The sequence below is a fragment of the Sminthopsis crassicaudata genome, chromosome 5, assembly GCF_048593235.1.
Source record: "Sminthopsis crassicaudata isolate SCR6 chromosome 5, ASM4859323v1, whole genome shotgun sequence".
Lineage (NCBI taxonomy): Eukaryota > Metazoa > Chordata > Mammalia > Dasyuromorphia > Dasyuridae > Sminthopsis > Sminthopsis crassicaudata.
In genome coordinates, this window is record NC_133621.1 from 313,619,447 (window position 1) to 313,634,933 (window position 15,487).

The 15,487-nt window shown below is 51.5% G+C and overlaps 1 protein-coding gene across 1 annotated transcript in view; it reads left to right on the forward strand.

Moving 5' to 3' along the window:
* Positions 1-1,835: 1,835 nt before the first annotated feature.
* The window catches only part of PRR5 (proline rich 5), a 41,864-nt gene continuing 28,212 nt past the window's right edge, over positions 1,836-15,487 (forward strand). Inside the window, exons 1-2 of the mRNA XM_074272152.1 lie at positions 1,836-1,937; positions 13,399-13,486. The gene's annotated coding sequence lies outside the window, so the exon portion shown is untranslated. The remainder of the gene's footprint in view (positions 1,938-13,398; positions 13,487-15,487) is intronic.

The following is a 15,487-nucleotide window of genomic DNA, read 5'->3' on the forward strand; positions in this document are numbered from 1 at the left end:
AGAAAGGGCTTGAAGCAGGAGAGAGAGAGAGAAAGCCTTAGCTGGAAGTCTGTCTCATACACTGATAACTATAAGGAAACTGCTTTGTAAACCATGATTATAGAAAAATCTGTTGTCATTTTTACTGAACAAAATTCATTTTCAGATGAGCGTTCAACGTCCTTCATAATTTGATATCCAAGTGAGTTTTGTGGACTTCTCTCCCATGATCCAGTAAAATCAGTCTTTTAAAAAATATCTTATTTACTTATTTTTAATACACATTGCTTTATGAATCATAAATTGGTCATTTTCAATGTGCTTTTGCCCAAACAGCTTCAAGTCTGCATCTGCAATGCCTACCCTCCATGTTAATATGTTGAAATTCTACTCATCGTAGATGTCCATGCACTGAGGAGTAGCTGGACAAGTTTTAGGTTGAAGACGATGGAATGTTATTGTTCTATAAAAAACATTGATAAACAGGCTGATTTAAGAAAGGCTTGGAAAGATTTACATGAACCAAGGCTGAGTTGTACACATTGTACACAATAACCGCAAGGATGTGAGATGATCAGCTATAAAAGGCCCGGCTCTTCTCAGGGGTTCAGTGATCCAAAGCGATCCCAATAGACTTTGGACAGAAAATGCATCCAGGGAGAAAACTAAGGAGACTGTATGTAAATCAACACATGCCACATTCACTCCTTTTTTTTTTTTTTTTCTCTCCCCCATGGTTTTTCCCTTTTACTCTGATTTTTTCCTCAACATGATTCATAAAGCAATGTGTATTAAAAAGAAAGAAACTCAAAGCTTCCTTAAAAAAAAAAAAAAAAAAAAAAAAAAAAAAAAAGGAAGAAATTCAAGGCATTTCTCAAGGCCCAGCCTAAACCTTTATGCTCCCTCACCCTTTCCTCAGCTCAGCTGCTTGTGCTCTGCCTTCTACATGCTAACCCTTCCTTAGTCCTTGTACGGTCACAGCGATATTACAGGATGATCCACTCTGAATGACTTAGCTCTTCTCTGAAATACAATGATCCAAGACAATCCCAAAGGGTTCATGATGAAAAATGCTCGCTGCCTCCAGAGAAAAAACTGATCAACTCTGAACGCAGATGAGAGCAGACTTTTTCCGCCTTTATTTTTGTTATGTTTTTGTTTTGGGTCTGTGTTTTCTTTCAGCATGACGAATATGGAAATATGTTTTGCATGACTGCACATGTATAATCTAAATCGAATTGCTTGCCTTCTCAAGAAGTGGGGAGGAGAGGGAGGGTGGGAGAGGATGTAGAACTCCGGATTTAAAATACCAATGCTTAAAATGGGGGAAAAATTTAGATATGTTTGTGGATGACTTTAATGGAGTCCCCAATAAAACGTCGGTCCCGGCTTCCCGGGTTCCGGGCTCTTGTCTCCCTTCCCTTCCATTTTAAGGGGGAGACGCCCCCCCCTAAGAGGGAGAGCAGCTTTCCTGGCACACACGTATCCTGGGACCTTAGAGCCATAGCTGGAAGCGCCCTTAGAGGGTAGCAGGACAAACCCGCACTTTCCAGAGAGGGAAACCGAGGCCCCCGTAGCCGAGGGGCTCTATCCAATGCTGAATGCAGCTGGAATTTGGAGCCAGATTGTGTCTCCTTATGTCTGATCCACTGTGTGTGCATGTGCGTGTGTGTGCGCGCGCGCGCAGGGGGGGGGGGGTGCACGCGCCAGTTTGTGTTGCGGGTGGGGGGCGGGGGGCTGCGGCGGCCTGGGTCGCACCCGGAGGCTCAGGGGCGGGTTCGGGGAAGTAGGGCCCGCCCCGGCCCCGCCCCGCCGGGCCTCCCTCCTGGCACTCGCCCTGCCCCCGTTGCTGCTGCTGAGGTTGTGCTGCTGCTGCCGCTGCCGCTGCTGCTCCCCCCACACCCCACCGCCTCCCCCAGCCTCCGGCTCCCCTGCCGCCTGGGCTACGAAGGACAGAGGTAAGAGGCCGGGGGAGAGGGGATGCGGGGAGTGGGGGCAGCGGACTGCCCGCTCCCCTCTGTGCTCAGGGCGGCCGCCGGCTTCTGGGGGGGGGGGTCTCAGGTCGGCTCGGGCTCCGACCCTTTCCTCTCACTCCGTCGGTTTCTCTTCCCCTCCCCCCCCCCCCAGCTCCGGCTCCCCACGTCCGTCTCTGCTCGCAGCCTCGGTCTCTCCTCTTGTCCCTTTTTTCTCCCCTGCTCCTAGCTGTGTGTGCGTGCGTGTGTGTGTCGCTGCATGTATACGTCTGTGGTCTGCCCCTGTGTCTCTGCTGAATCTACCCATTTCTCTGTGCGCGTGTGAGAGAGACAGAGAGACTGTCTACGACTCTCCCGATCCAGAGCGTGGCTGTCTCTGTCTCCCGGGAATCTCTGAATCTGCCCCTTGCTGTGCGTGCGCGCCTTTGTCTCCCCCAGCCTGAGTAATCCCCTGGCTTCCGGAGAGCTCGCCGTGGCTACCTGAGGCTACCCGCATCTGCCTCCCGGTGGGGGCAGGAAGGAAGCTGCCCCTCCCGGCCCCCTCGGCCAGTGCCCCTCCTCTGCCAGCAGGCAGTGCCCCGCCTTTTCAGGTCCCCGGCCCTGCCCGAATGCCCGCTCGCGCCTCTGGACTGGAGAAGTGCGAGCTTTTAGCGTTGGGGGTCTCCGCGCTGGCCCCCACGCTCTCGGCTCCCAGCTTGCTGTCCCTCTGCCCGTTTGTCCCTGGGTGCCCCCGGCCTGAAAGCCGGCAAGAGAAAGGAGTGGGGGCACGTGGGACAGTGGCCAAGGGTCCTGGATGGCACCTGAGGGGCCAAGAGAGCTCAAAACCTCGGGGTGGGAGGGTGACATTGAGGAACTCTGGGAGACATTCCTGCAGGGTAGCTGCAGGACCCACAGGGTGTGCGTGTGTGCACAGATGTGTGTGTGTGTGTGTAGCTTGTATGGCTGTGTCTGTGTAGGTCATATGGCTCTGTGTGAGTAGCTTGTGTGGCTGTGTGTGTAGTTTGTATGACTGTGTGTGACTTGTGTGGCTGTGTGTGAAGCTTGTGTGACAATGTGTGACTTGTGTGGCTGTGTGTATAGCTTGTGTGGCTGTGTGTGTAGCTTGTGTGGCTGTGTGTGTAGCTTGTGTGTGTAGGTTGTGTGTGACTGTGTGTAGCTTATGTGGCTGTGCTGTGTCCCCTCGAAGCCAGTGGCGGTGCGCCTGCTGCACGGGTGAGGGAGACCTGCCTGGCCCCCCCTCTTCCTCCGCCCCAGTGATTTCACCCGGCTTCACGTTGGCCGCCCCCGGAGGTGCCGTTCTCCCGTCCGAGGGGCAGCTGAAAGGGGCTGGTGGGGAGCCGAGCTGGGAACCAGAGGCAAGCAGCCAGTCTTAGCAAGTCAGAAATGAAGTCTGTCTCTTTCTTCTTTCCTTCTGAGGGAGCTTTTATTATGCACCTCTTGTGTGTGGAGCTTCCAGCTGTGGATGTGGGTGGGGTCCATAGGGAAATGCTCATTTGTCGGGGTGTGTGAGGAGAGCTCTAAACTGGAGAGCCCCGGGTGGCCCGCAGCCAGTAAGAGGCTGTCCCCTCTGGGAAAGTCCCTTTCCCCCGTGAGCGCCCTCTGTAAACCGTGGGACTCAGCGCTGCTGCGGAATTGGCTTCCCCCCTTTTCCCCCCTCCCCCCCAGGTGACATCCTTGGGGAATGAGGGACAGATGTGGATTGGGCTGGAGAGCTTCCTCTGAGTCACTTTTTCTGCCTTCACTTTTCCCCATCTGTGAACCTGGCAGGGCTGAGGGGAGCCCAAAGCAGTGGAGTTCCGAGCCCTCCATCACAGATTCCCGCTTGGGGGCTGCCAGGTTGGAGCGAGGAGTCCCTTCTTGCTCACATCACCTGTGACTCGGAGACCTGGGCGATTCCCTCGCTGCTGCCCGCGCTCCAGCTCTGCCCTCTTCTCAGTTCCCACCATCGGCTTCTCACTGGGGGAAAGGATGAGGCAGCAGTGGGGGACCTTCCAAAGGGAGCCCTGGAGCACTCTTGAGGGGAGTGCTTCTTCTTGTTGTCGTTGTCTAAGTGCAGAGTCTGGCAAAGAGTAGGTGCCTAATAAATGCTCGTTGGCGAGGCCTCTGCTTATCGATTGTAAGCTCCCAGGGGACACGTGTGTGGGGCTCTGGTCCCCAAGCCCAGCTCACTGCCTGGCACATCTGGAGAGTAGAGTGGTGAGTTCTGGAGAGACTGTTTAGGGCAAACTCTTGTTAGGGGCTGTCTTGGGTGGGGAGAGGGAGGAAGCCCTCGGTGAGCCGACCCTCTGCTCCTTTGCCCGCTGTGTCTCCTGCCCATGCTAACCAGCAGCCTCTGGTATGAGTATACCCAGCCTGGCCTGCGCTGTGCCTCCTTGTGCCTTGGTCGGGGCTCAAAGGCAGCTGACTGCCTGGGACTGGGACGACATACATTAGGATTCACCTCCTTCCTATACACGATTTTTTGGTCAGTTCAGGAGAGAAGCTCCTGGGGTGGGGGCGGGGTGATCTGCTGGGGTGGTCGATGCTGAGATCAAGGGAGAAGAAAGAAGGGCAGGGGTCCTTTAAAGATGGTAAGCAAAGTTGGAGGAGGAAGGAGATGGCAGCCCAAGGGTACCGAGGTGGGGAAAGAGCAAGGTTTGATGTACCTGGAGAAGCCCACTCAGAGGTGGGCAGAAAGAAAAAAGGGAGGAAGAGAGAAACTGAAGGGGAAAGGAGGAAAGGAGGGGGGAAAGGAGGAAAGGAGAGGAGAAAGGGAGGAAGAGAAGGAGGAAAGAAGGGAGGAAGAGAGAGAGGGAGCAAAACATGGAGGTAGGGAAGAAGGAAGGAAGGGAGAGAAGGGAGGAAGGAAAGAAAAAAAGAGGCAAGGGAAAGAGGGAAGGAGGGAGAAAAGGAGGAGGGGGAAGGAAGAAAAGGAAAGAGGGAGGAAGGAATGGAAGGAGGGAGGAAAGATGGAAGGAAGAAAGGAAAAGAAATTAAGCTACACCAAAAAAGCTCAGCAAAACTAACCAAAAGCTGGATCAAGTCTGGCTATGCATGTAGCATTTCAACCCATAGACCCCCACCTCTGGAAGAAAGAAAGGGGTGGCTCCTTAGTGGTCAGTTGGAGCATTGTTGTGTGCATGATGGTGGTTACCATTTTCTGGACTCTGCTAACCTCACCCTCCATCAATTTTCCTGAGACTCCCTTTGCTTCTCTGTACTCATCATGCTCCTTTCTTACCGCCCAGGAATATTTCCTTCCATCTCAGTTCTCACCAGTCATTCCTTGGTACTGGGCATGTATCTCTGGTCTTTGGCACCCCAAAGATGCTGCTGTAAGTTAGGGCATGCTGTTGTCGGAAGCTTCCTCAACCTGCTTGGTCTATGGCCCCAGAAGCAGTCCCTCGAGGTCAGGAGAGCTGGATGTTCAAGTCATTGCCTTAAAAAAACTCTCCCCATTTCTTTCCTCGGTGGTTGGATCGCTTTCCAAGTGTCATCAGCCACGTAGCTTCTCTTTCCAGGGTCTGGCTATTTCTGTCACCTTTTGGGAGCTCCTTGAAGCCTCGGGACCGTTTCAGTTTTGATTTTTCTCCTTGTTTGTGATTTGGCACAAATTTTCATATGCTTGTGGATAGTCTGAGAAGCACTTCTAACCTTGGATCCACTGTGGAACCGGAGCCAATAATTCTGACCTCCCACACCCTTGAGAACATGCAGGGAGATGATTTAAGGGGATGGTAGCCAGCGCAAATCTGACAGTTAAGAAATGGCTGTTGAATCATATGCAAATCTCTTTGTAATAGTAACTGTAATAGAATACTGCCTGCATGAGCATTAAAGAAATGCTCTGTCTGCCATGTAAGTAGTGAGCTCTCTGTCACTAGAATAATTCAAGCAGAGTCTGGACGGGCTCATCTCTAAGGGACGGGTTAAAAAAAAAAAAAAAAAAAAAAAAAAAAAGGATTCTCACCTAGAAGAGATTGTACTATCTTATCTCTAAGGCCCTCCAGTTGTGACATTCCCTATTCAGAGGCCCCTCCAGCTCAGACATCCCCCCAGTTCTAAGCTCCCTAAAAACTCTGACATCCCCTGTTGTCAGATTCTTCTCAGCTCTGACATTCCCTGTATATTTATTTCTACAGTTGATTCCAACGAGATAATTCAATAATCATACACCAAAGGGCTTAAGAGGCGGTAGTGAAAAGAGCAAGGAATTTAGCCTTAGAAAACATGTCCCACTCTGTAGCCTTAGATGGCCCTCAGTTTCCTCATCTGTAAAATGGAGATAATCCACTTTTGACACTGACCTCTGGAGTACTTCTCACTCATGGCCATCACCCTTCCCTTCTCTGGCTTGGCTCTCTGCCCCTCTGACCTGGGAAGAGCCTTCTGGGCCCTGCTTAGCATCTTTTCCAGGATGGCTCTGAAAGGGGCTCTTTCAGTAACCCCCACCCCATCCTTCCTGCAGAGAGTTTGGGATGGTTTAACCAACAGGAGAAGCTGCTGGTGGTCCCTGTGGAGAACTCCTGATGAAAGATTGATCAGAAGCTTGGCTGGGAGCCGGGCTGAGGCCCAGCTGAGCTGGGTGGGGGAAGGAGTATTTCCTTACCGTGTTCTCCAGGCTGCTTCCTTCAGCTGCAGGCCTTGGAATGGGAGAAGGTCGATGAGCATTCTTAGAGTTCAGCTGAGTCACTCTGAAGACTCATCTCTATCCTTTGGCTTCTGAGTCAACAGTTTACTCACCTCTGAAATGGGCAGAGAGATGCCATGTTCCCACGAGGGCTGACTAATGTTTCCTCAGCTATTTGAGTGCCCAAAGTCATGGAAAGGGCTTGTGGAATGTCAGAGTAATGCCATAATAACAGCAAGAAGACTGTTTTCCTAATGCACTCTTGGTAGTGATGGATTTCCCAGGCTGGAAGAGACCTCAGAACAGAAGCTGGGTAGAGTCTGCAGCCTAAAGAGAGCAAAGAGGAAGGGGCAGTGAGGGGGGAGGAAAGGATCCATGTGGTCAAGAAGGAAGGGAAGCATTTTCGATTTACCTATTTTATTAAGTACTACTATGTGCCAGGCACAGAACTAAGCACTTTATGTTTATATCTCATTGATAAAATAGATGATAATGAGATAATATCTCATTGAATCCTTACAACAATACTGTGAGAGGAAGGGAGATCTTGTTATTTTCCTTATTTACAGTTGGGGAAACTGAGGCAAAGATAAGTGGGTTTTTTTTTGCTTTGTTTTTGCCCAGCGTCCCAGGGAGTATTTGAGGCCATGTTTGGTTTGTACAAGAGCTTTCTTAGTGACTCTTTTTGTGGTGGCTAAGAATTGAAAATGGCAGAGGTGTCCATCAGTTAGGGGCTGGATGAAGAGGCTGAAGCCTCTGTTTGGGATGATATTACAGTGCTACCGAGAGATAGAGTCTAAAATCTAGGCAGATGCGGATGAACAGAGAGCAGAATTGGGTCTGCAATCCCAAAGGATGAAGGAGGAAGAACTACTAAGCTCCAGAGATGGAGAGAGTGTTCAGGGGCAGAGTTGTGAAACCCCTGGTTTTGGACCTGGACGGTGGGGAAACTGCCTTAAAGGGTGAGGAAGCCTCTGGTTCTTATGTCCCTGGGGATGGGGAAGCAAAAAAAAAAAAAAAGAGGCTCATTGAAATATATAGAAGGAAACAGAAAAGCAAGATGTGATTGAAGGAATAATGCAAATATCTCTCTGTTTTAAAAAGCAAAGTGTACATAGTAGAGATTCACAGTTTCACATATAACCCATTTCCTGTTCTGTTTTGTATATGGAAATATTTTCCCTTTGGGGTACTCATTAAGTTCAGAGCAAAAAACTAAATCTATAAAACAAAGAGCATAAAACATGAAATGTATCACTGGGAAGACCTCAGAACTTAAAGAGTGTCAAAAGTTGGGAGGGGCCTTAGAACTGGGAATGTCAGAGCTAAGAGGAGCCTTTGAGCTCTTCCAACTCTCTTTATCTCCTCCCCTCATTCATTCTACTGAGAATGAAACCAGCCTAAAGGGAGGGAGTTACTTGACTACTAAGCAAATCTGTGGTAGAAAAATCTGCTTTTGAGGCCAGCCCTTGCTGTCCAGGGCTTGTTCCTCTAGGGCTCCCTCCTCTAGCCTGGCCCTTAGCTGCCCTTGCTAGCCGGGGCAGTGAGGAGTCCACAGCAGGCCCAGAGAGCACTAGTATTCCCCCTTCACCAGGCTGCTGGAACCTCTTTCTGATAGTGACCCTTTAGAAGGCTGTTGGCTGGTATGGTCTGAGGTTCAAGCATTAATAGATAAAGAGAAATGCTAATGAGGTTCAGTTCCTTGGGAGTGGGAATAGAGTCAGGAGAAGGGTATCAGCAGATGTGATGGGGTGGAATCCCCTCCCCCATCCCACATGCTGGGGCCCAGGGGTCCACAGCTTCTCCGATATGGGGCCGCTTCTCGTGTGTGGTCAGAAAGTCTAATTCTTTCCTGTTTGTGGTTGGCTTTGCAGGCTGATAGAGCACAAGATGCCAGAGTGGAAAGGGTCCAAGCTCCACCCTCTCATTTTTCCGATGGTACAGGGCCAGAATCACATAGTCTGTGCCAGAGGATCTGGCCCCTTCATCAGCCCTACCTTCTTCCAAAGGCAGAGGCTGGGGACCAAGTTTCCATGATCTAGCTTCCTATTTGTCAAGGAGATTCTCAGATTTAGAGCTGGAAAAGGCCTTTGAAGCCCCAATTCAGGGCTGATGCTATATTTAGATCAACCTCCTCATTTCATATAACAGTCCGAGAGAGAGGTAAAGGGATTGGCCCAAAGCAACCTAAGTGGCAGAAAGGAAATCCGGGCCAGGTCAAGAACCATTTAGACACCTAGACTATTTTCTTTTATATTATTCCTCCCCTCACCCCCTACTCCATCACCTACTCTTCCAACCATGAGCCTCCATTGCTCAGCTCTGGGCATTTTATCTGGCCATCGCCCATGCCTAGAAAGTTCTTTCTTATGTTCTGACTAATGACATATATATATCATTAGATAGATAGATACAAATAGCTTGTTTACATGTTTTCTTGTTGTTACATGTTATGGGGGACAGTCAACGTAGAATCATAGCAATGAGGGATGGAGGGCTGATGTGACCAGATCATAGAATATCCGGAGGGGAACAAGTATCAGAATATGGCAAGGGGGATAGTTTATGAAAGGCTTTGAATGCCAAGAGGATTTTGCACTTGACTCCAAAGGCTATAGGGAACCACTTAAGTATGGGGTAACATGGTCAAACTTGTGATTTAGGAGGATGAAAGGAAGATGGCCCAGGGTTGGGGAGGTTTGAGATAGGCAGACCCCTTCACCCACAAGCAAGTTTTTACAATAGTCCAGATGTGAGCTGCTAAGGATCTGCTCTAGAGATGAGACAGGAGAAAAAGGGAAATATTGGAGAGAAGTTGAGAGGCAAAATCTGATGAAAGATGTTGCAGAGGTGAAATCAACAAGAGATATGGAAGAGGTAAAGTTGCAGGAGATGAAACTGACAAAAAATATTGCAGAGATGAAATTGACAAAAGATGTTACAGAGATGAAATTGAAGAGAAAAAGTTGCAGAGGTTAAATCTAACAAGAATGTTGCAGAAGTGAAATTCAACAAGAGATGAAATTGAAGGGAAAAAGCTGCAGAGGTGAAATCCAACCAGAATGTTGCCAGAGGTAAAATTGACAAGAGATATTGCAGAGATGAAACTAAAGAGAAACTGCAGAAGAGAAATTGACAAGAGATGCTGCAGAGGTTGAAATCTACATGAGATGACAAGAGGTGGTACAGAGATGAAATCAAAGAGAAAAGCTGCAGAGGTGAAATCCAACCAGAATGTTGCAAAGGTGAAATCCAACAAGAGATGCTGCAGAGGTGAAATCTACATGAGATGACAAGAGGTGGTACAGAGATGAAATCAAAGAGAAAAAGCTGCAGAGGTGAAATCAACAAGAGATGTTGCAGAGGTGACATTGATAGGCCTTAGATACAACTTGGATGTGAGGGAAAATGAGATAGTAAGCAGCCAGACTGATTCCTAAGGAGGAACCTGAGGGACTGGGAGGATGGTGATACTCTTTACAATAACAGGAAAATTAGGAGGAAAGGAGAGTTTATGCAGGGAAAATGATAAGTTCTGTTTTGGATGTGTTGAGTTTGAGATGCCTACAAGAAATTCCTATGGAAATGTCTAAGAGGCAATTGATGATACAAACCTGGAACTCAAGAGACCCTATTGCTAGATGTAAAGATCTGGGTCTCACCTGCATGGAGATATGAGTTGAAAAAAGGTCATTAGATTTGACAGTGAAGAGATAATTGGTAACACTGGAGAGAACAGTTTCACTGAATAAGGAGCACTGAGGAGGGAACCTTTGAGGTTCCCTTCCAAGTCTCAGTTGATGATCCTGAGATGTCCAATCCAGTGCTCCTGGTCCTGAGCTTCTCTGGCTAAAGTGTACTTTCCACGGCGTTAAGTTGTTGAGGGCCGCAGATAGTGGGGAACTCTGGATGATATATAAAACCCTTTAGTCCAGTAAGGAGCCTTACTGCCTGTATTTGGTCTGGCTCACCCCCCCCCCCCCCAAGGGCACTTCACCTTCCTGAGAAGTCAGGGTGGGTGTGATCACCTGTGCCTACTTGAAGCAGGGTTATACTGAAGTCCATAATAACTAGTTGGTGCATGCACAGTACTGAATAGTTACATAAGCAATAGGGTATATTAAGTGGAAGGCTTCCTAGAATAAGCAGACTCCTGCTTGAACATCTTCCTGAGTCTTGCCTCATCATTCCTCACCTGATATCAGAGCTCAGGCTGCTCCTGAAGTCCTCCCGTGAGTGGAATTAGATATTCAGGCTTGGCTAATCCCGAAGTCCTCCCCTAACATTAGGTACATGTATGGGGTCAGTTTGACACTATCCCCAAAGCTTTCAGGTGGATCCAAAGTGTGAGCATGGGGGGATCCTAATGTCTGCCCTATTCAAGCAACCCTTCTTTCAGGGCCGAGAGGCCCTTCACTTAGCATCCTGAGCTCTGGTGGTGGGAGGATTAGGAAATTATTTTCTGACATATACAGGAAACCCACACAATTCACCAGTTGACAACAAACTCTTTCAGACCTTGACGATGTGGCAGAAGTGGCCACGGGGAGAAACGAGGACGCTTTTACCCATGCTCTTATGCTCCTCCTTGTGAACCCCACTAGAACTAAGAGAGAGGAAGCCCAGAGCTAGGGGAGGGGGCAGTCAGACCAGACTAAGGCACGCGGCCCATCCAGGAAAAGTCATCATACAAGCAAGTATGATTACCTCTCAATCCTTCTATTAAGTCTACCTTAGCCATGAGGCTGGGACAACACCAAAGGGAAGGGGAGGCAGGGGGCGAGAGTCTGAGCCTGAGCCTTTGGATTCAAATCCTACCAGGCTGGCTTTTGGATTAGGACTTGGGGTTGCAAAGTGCATCGAGGCCATGAGCCTGAGGGGGAAGATGTAGAACAGTCAGTGGGCCAGGGCTAGGGAAGGCTTTCTTGTCATAGGGGGTCTGACACTGTCCCTCTTGAGGGGCTAGGAAGTATCCCTCTGCAGGGGCACAGGCCAAGGAATGACAGGTCTCAATTCTGGAGGAAGCCAAGGGAGGAGAGGACAGGCATGAGTACCACGCTCCCCTAGATACCTTCCATCTTGTCCATAGTCCCCTGGCTGAGTACAAAGTTCCACGTGCCGGTTAACAAAACAGTGGGCAGCAGACCCATCCCTTTGTACAGTCATCCCCTTTATAGGGACAAAGGCTCTGCAGGTTCTGGAAGCTGGGGACACTAGGCCCCTGCTTATCCCTCAAGCCTGGATCCTTCTGGCCTTGTTCTCTGGACTTCTTGAACTTGCCTGAGCTTTAAGGCCTTGTGTCACTCAGGACCTCAGAATTCAAGTCTTTTTCCAAAGAGATCCCCTAGTTTGCTGGTTCTGGCTCATGTGTCATTTCAGAGACAATCACTGCAATTTGGTAAGCATGAATTAAGTAACAACTGCATACAAAGCCCCGTGGGAAACGGAAGGACTGACTGATTCACTCTCAGCCCAAATGAGTTCACTTTTCTTGCCCCTCGGTGCCAGCTGAGTTCCCCAGCAATTGACTCACATTGCAGCCCGACCTCCCCTCAGCCCTCTGAGTTAGGGGACCCCCTCTGGTAAGCTCATTTCACAATGAAAATGGGCTCGGAGGCTGAGGAATGGGCTGCTGTGTATCACCTGGGGATGATGATCCATGGCATGTGTCCCAAGGCTTTTCTGCTCTAACATTCCATATTTCATGTCCCAGCTCTGCCATCTCATAGCCTTGCCATTCCCTGTTCTCAGGCCCCTCCCAGTCCTGCCATTCCCTGTTCTCAGGCCCCTCTCAGCTTTGACCCTCCCTGTCTAAAGCTCCTGCTCACTTGCACTCCTTGGCATGTAATGCCCCTTTTCTATTTCAAATAGATGGTTCTAGGAACCTCCTCAGTATATAAAAGGTGCCCCCACTTGCCTCCATTTTAGGAGGTTGGGCCTCCTTGGAAGATGTTCCCCTCCCATCCCCCTCCCCCTAGGGAGGCCTGAGACTGGACATAGGGAACGATTGTCCCTCTGTCTCCCAGAGAACGGCCCCATCCAGTGCTACCTGCTGTGGGCACACAGGGCCTCGGCTTGGGCTTCAAAATTCCCATCCTAGGGCCAGGAGGCAGCTCCCCAAAAACACATACACGGAGCTTCCCACTCTGCCTGGAGGCTGGGGCTCACTTCTCCCAAGTCCCCGTGTCTTCCTGGGCTACCCAGCCTCCCCCATTGCCCTCTTGTCACAGGCGGGAAAGGAAGAAGTGACCCAGGACTGCTCAGCTGCTGCCCTGGCCACTCCATCCCAATCTTAATTCACCAGGCAGGAGTGCATGAGGGTTCTGAGCATGAAGAAATCGTGTCTGAGGACATGAGAAATGTGAGAAAAAGGAGCCAGACCCAGGGACCTCTGCAATGTCCACTGCCGTGAGGAGGCTGGGCCCCAAGCCATGGGCAGGCCCCTGATGGGGCCAGAGCCAGATAAGGAAGGGTCCTTTCCCTGCACCTTCCCAGCCTCCTGGGGCCAGAGCCTCACAGACCCTCAAGTCTGACTTGTCAGTGTATGTCTGAGACCTTGGAGGCCCCAAGCAGTGAGGGGACCAGAGCAGTCACACAGCAAACGGGATCATGGGATTTGATGTTTTACCTTCATCCTTCCTTCCCTTCCTGTTTCTCTTGTTCCTTCCCTTCCTCCCTCCCTTCCTCTTTCTTTTGTTACAGGAAAAGGTTACATAGGGGAGGGGAAGAGGACTTTTCTCCTCACATTTCTGGGCTGCATCAGTAAAATGCACTTTTCTTAGAAGGGCCTCTTTGTGTTTCCTTGTCTCCAAGGCCTGACCTTTCCTTCCCCTCTAGGGCCAGTGTGAGCCTCAGTAAGTGTGGTTGAACTCTCCCAGGCTCCCCTTGACCAAGATTCTGGCAGACTCCTCCAGCCTCTGAGCAGGTAAGACCAGTGGCCCTTGGGGTCCCTTGCCCCTTGGGGGCTCTCACAGAGGATGTGCTGGGACGGGCTGTCAGGACAGGTGGCATGAGAGCCGAGGACTGGCAGCCGGGTGGGCAGGGCTCTAGCCCCAAGCTGGACGCCTGTTTCCCATGTGAGCTCCTTCTAAGGATCCAGGGTTTGAGCGCTCTAGTCTCGCTTTGTTTACCACAACCTGTGACATCAGACATGATATGCTTAGTCACCCATTTTACAGATGAGGAGGCTGAGGCTTACCTACAGAGGAGGTTCTGTGACTTGAAGACGGGAGGAAATGAAAGCTAGATCTCATTCTAAGGTTGAGGAAGCCGAGGCTCCGGGAACTGGAGATTTGCCAAAGCTCACGGGGCTGGTTAGTGGCCCAGGTGGGCCCTCGATCCAGCCCCCGACCGCAGACTGCAGGGCTGGCCACGAGGCCCAGTCAGGACTTCCGAAACAAGATTCGGGCAGGTCCCTTGTGGGAGGTCGAGGCTCTGGAGGCCCTGGTTGGCTCTCAGCAGAAAGGACAGGCCGAGGAGGCCGCACGCGGGGCAGAGCTCGGGCGGGTACAAGGATCGGGGCAGTGCGGATGGAGGCCGGCCGGGGAACGGTCCGAGGTGGGGCGCGGTCGCCGATGGGGAGCGCCTGGGAAGCCGGGTGCGGCGCCCAGGGGGAAGCGCTCGTTCTATCCCGGCTTTCCTCCCCCGCCTCCCGCGCCCGGGGCTGCCCAGGGCTGCCCAGGGCTGCCCAGGGGGAAGCCCGTGGCCCCCGGGCGTCGTGGGCGTAAGGTCTGCCGCCCGCAGCCAATCCCCGAAGGGCCGGGATCGGTCCTGCCGAGGGAGGGGCTCTGTGGAAAGTGGAGGCGGATTTCTGCTTCCTCCGGCTGACGCGGGAGGGGGAGCAAGTCCCGCAGGCCCTGGAGCTGGGGAGGGGCGGGAGGGGCTAGAAAGATAGGGGTGGGGTGGAGCTCGATTGAGGAAGGGGCGTCTGCCGGCCTCGAGGTATCTGGACCGGGCTCCGAGCTATAGGGAGTTACGGAAGGTCTCCGAGAGAGAGTGTCTCGGGAAGATAGTCCGGAGCGAAGGACAGATGGTCAAGAAAGCGTCCAGAACAGGAGTTGGGGATGGATTAAAAGCGTCGGGGCAAAAGGGTCTGCCTAGAGCGATCATGTGGGGGAGGGGAGTGGGGGCGGGGCGCTGGACCTGACATTAAAGGGACCCCGACTGCTAGTAGCCTCGAGGCTCTGCCTTCCTCCGTGGTAGGAGAGCCTGCACAGAAGAACCCCGACTGTAAGCTCCTGGTCTTTAAGTTCCATCCCACGTGAGGTTGATAGGATCGGGCAGCTGATTGGTGCGGGGATGAGGGACAGGGAGGGGCCAGAAATGATGCCCAGCTCTGGCGGCAGGGAAGATGGAGACGTGGTAGGAGGGGTGGCAGGGGCCTAGAAGGGAGCTGGGGGGCCCCATTAGACGAGAAGTTCTTTTCAGAGCGCGGAGGGATCCTGAGAGGGGCTGGGGACCCACAAAGGAAGTAATCTCCAAGAAGCTTCCGCGAGCTCACTGCTCAGCGTGGCCGCCCATCCCAGGCAGCATCGGAGACCCCTCTGCCCCTTGCTCCGAACCTCACTGGCCGCCATAGTGGTCCTGTGCCCGAAAAAGAGAGGGGTGTGTGTGTGTGTGTGTGTGTGTGTGTGTGTGTGTGTGTGAGTGTGAGTGTGTGTGTGTCTGCACGTGTGCACACGGTCCCTGGAGATCTCTGGGAAGAAGTGCTTGATCTATAAATTAAACACACCGAGATGTCCCAGGGCAAGAACGGCTTTCCTTGGAGATTCTAATTGCATCAGGAGGGAGGAGAACAAGCAGTCACCTGGCGGGGCTTTGCCGTCTTAAACGGGAACCCAGACTGGCCGGTCTGGGGGAGATCTGAGAGCAGAGAATGTCAGCTTTGGGGGAGCCAGGAGACGCCTTAGGACTTAGCGCATGGACT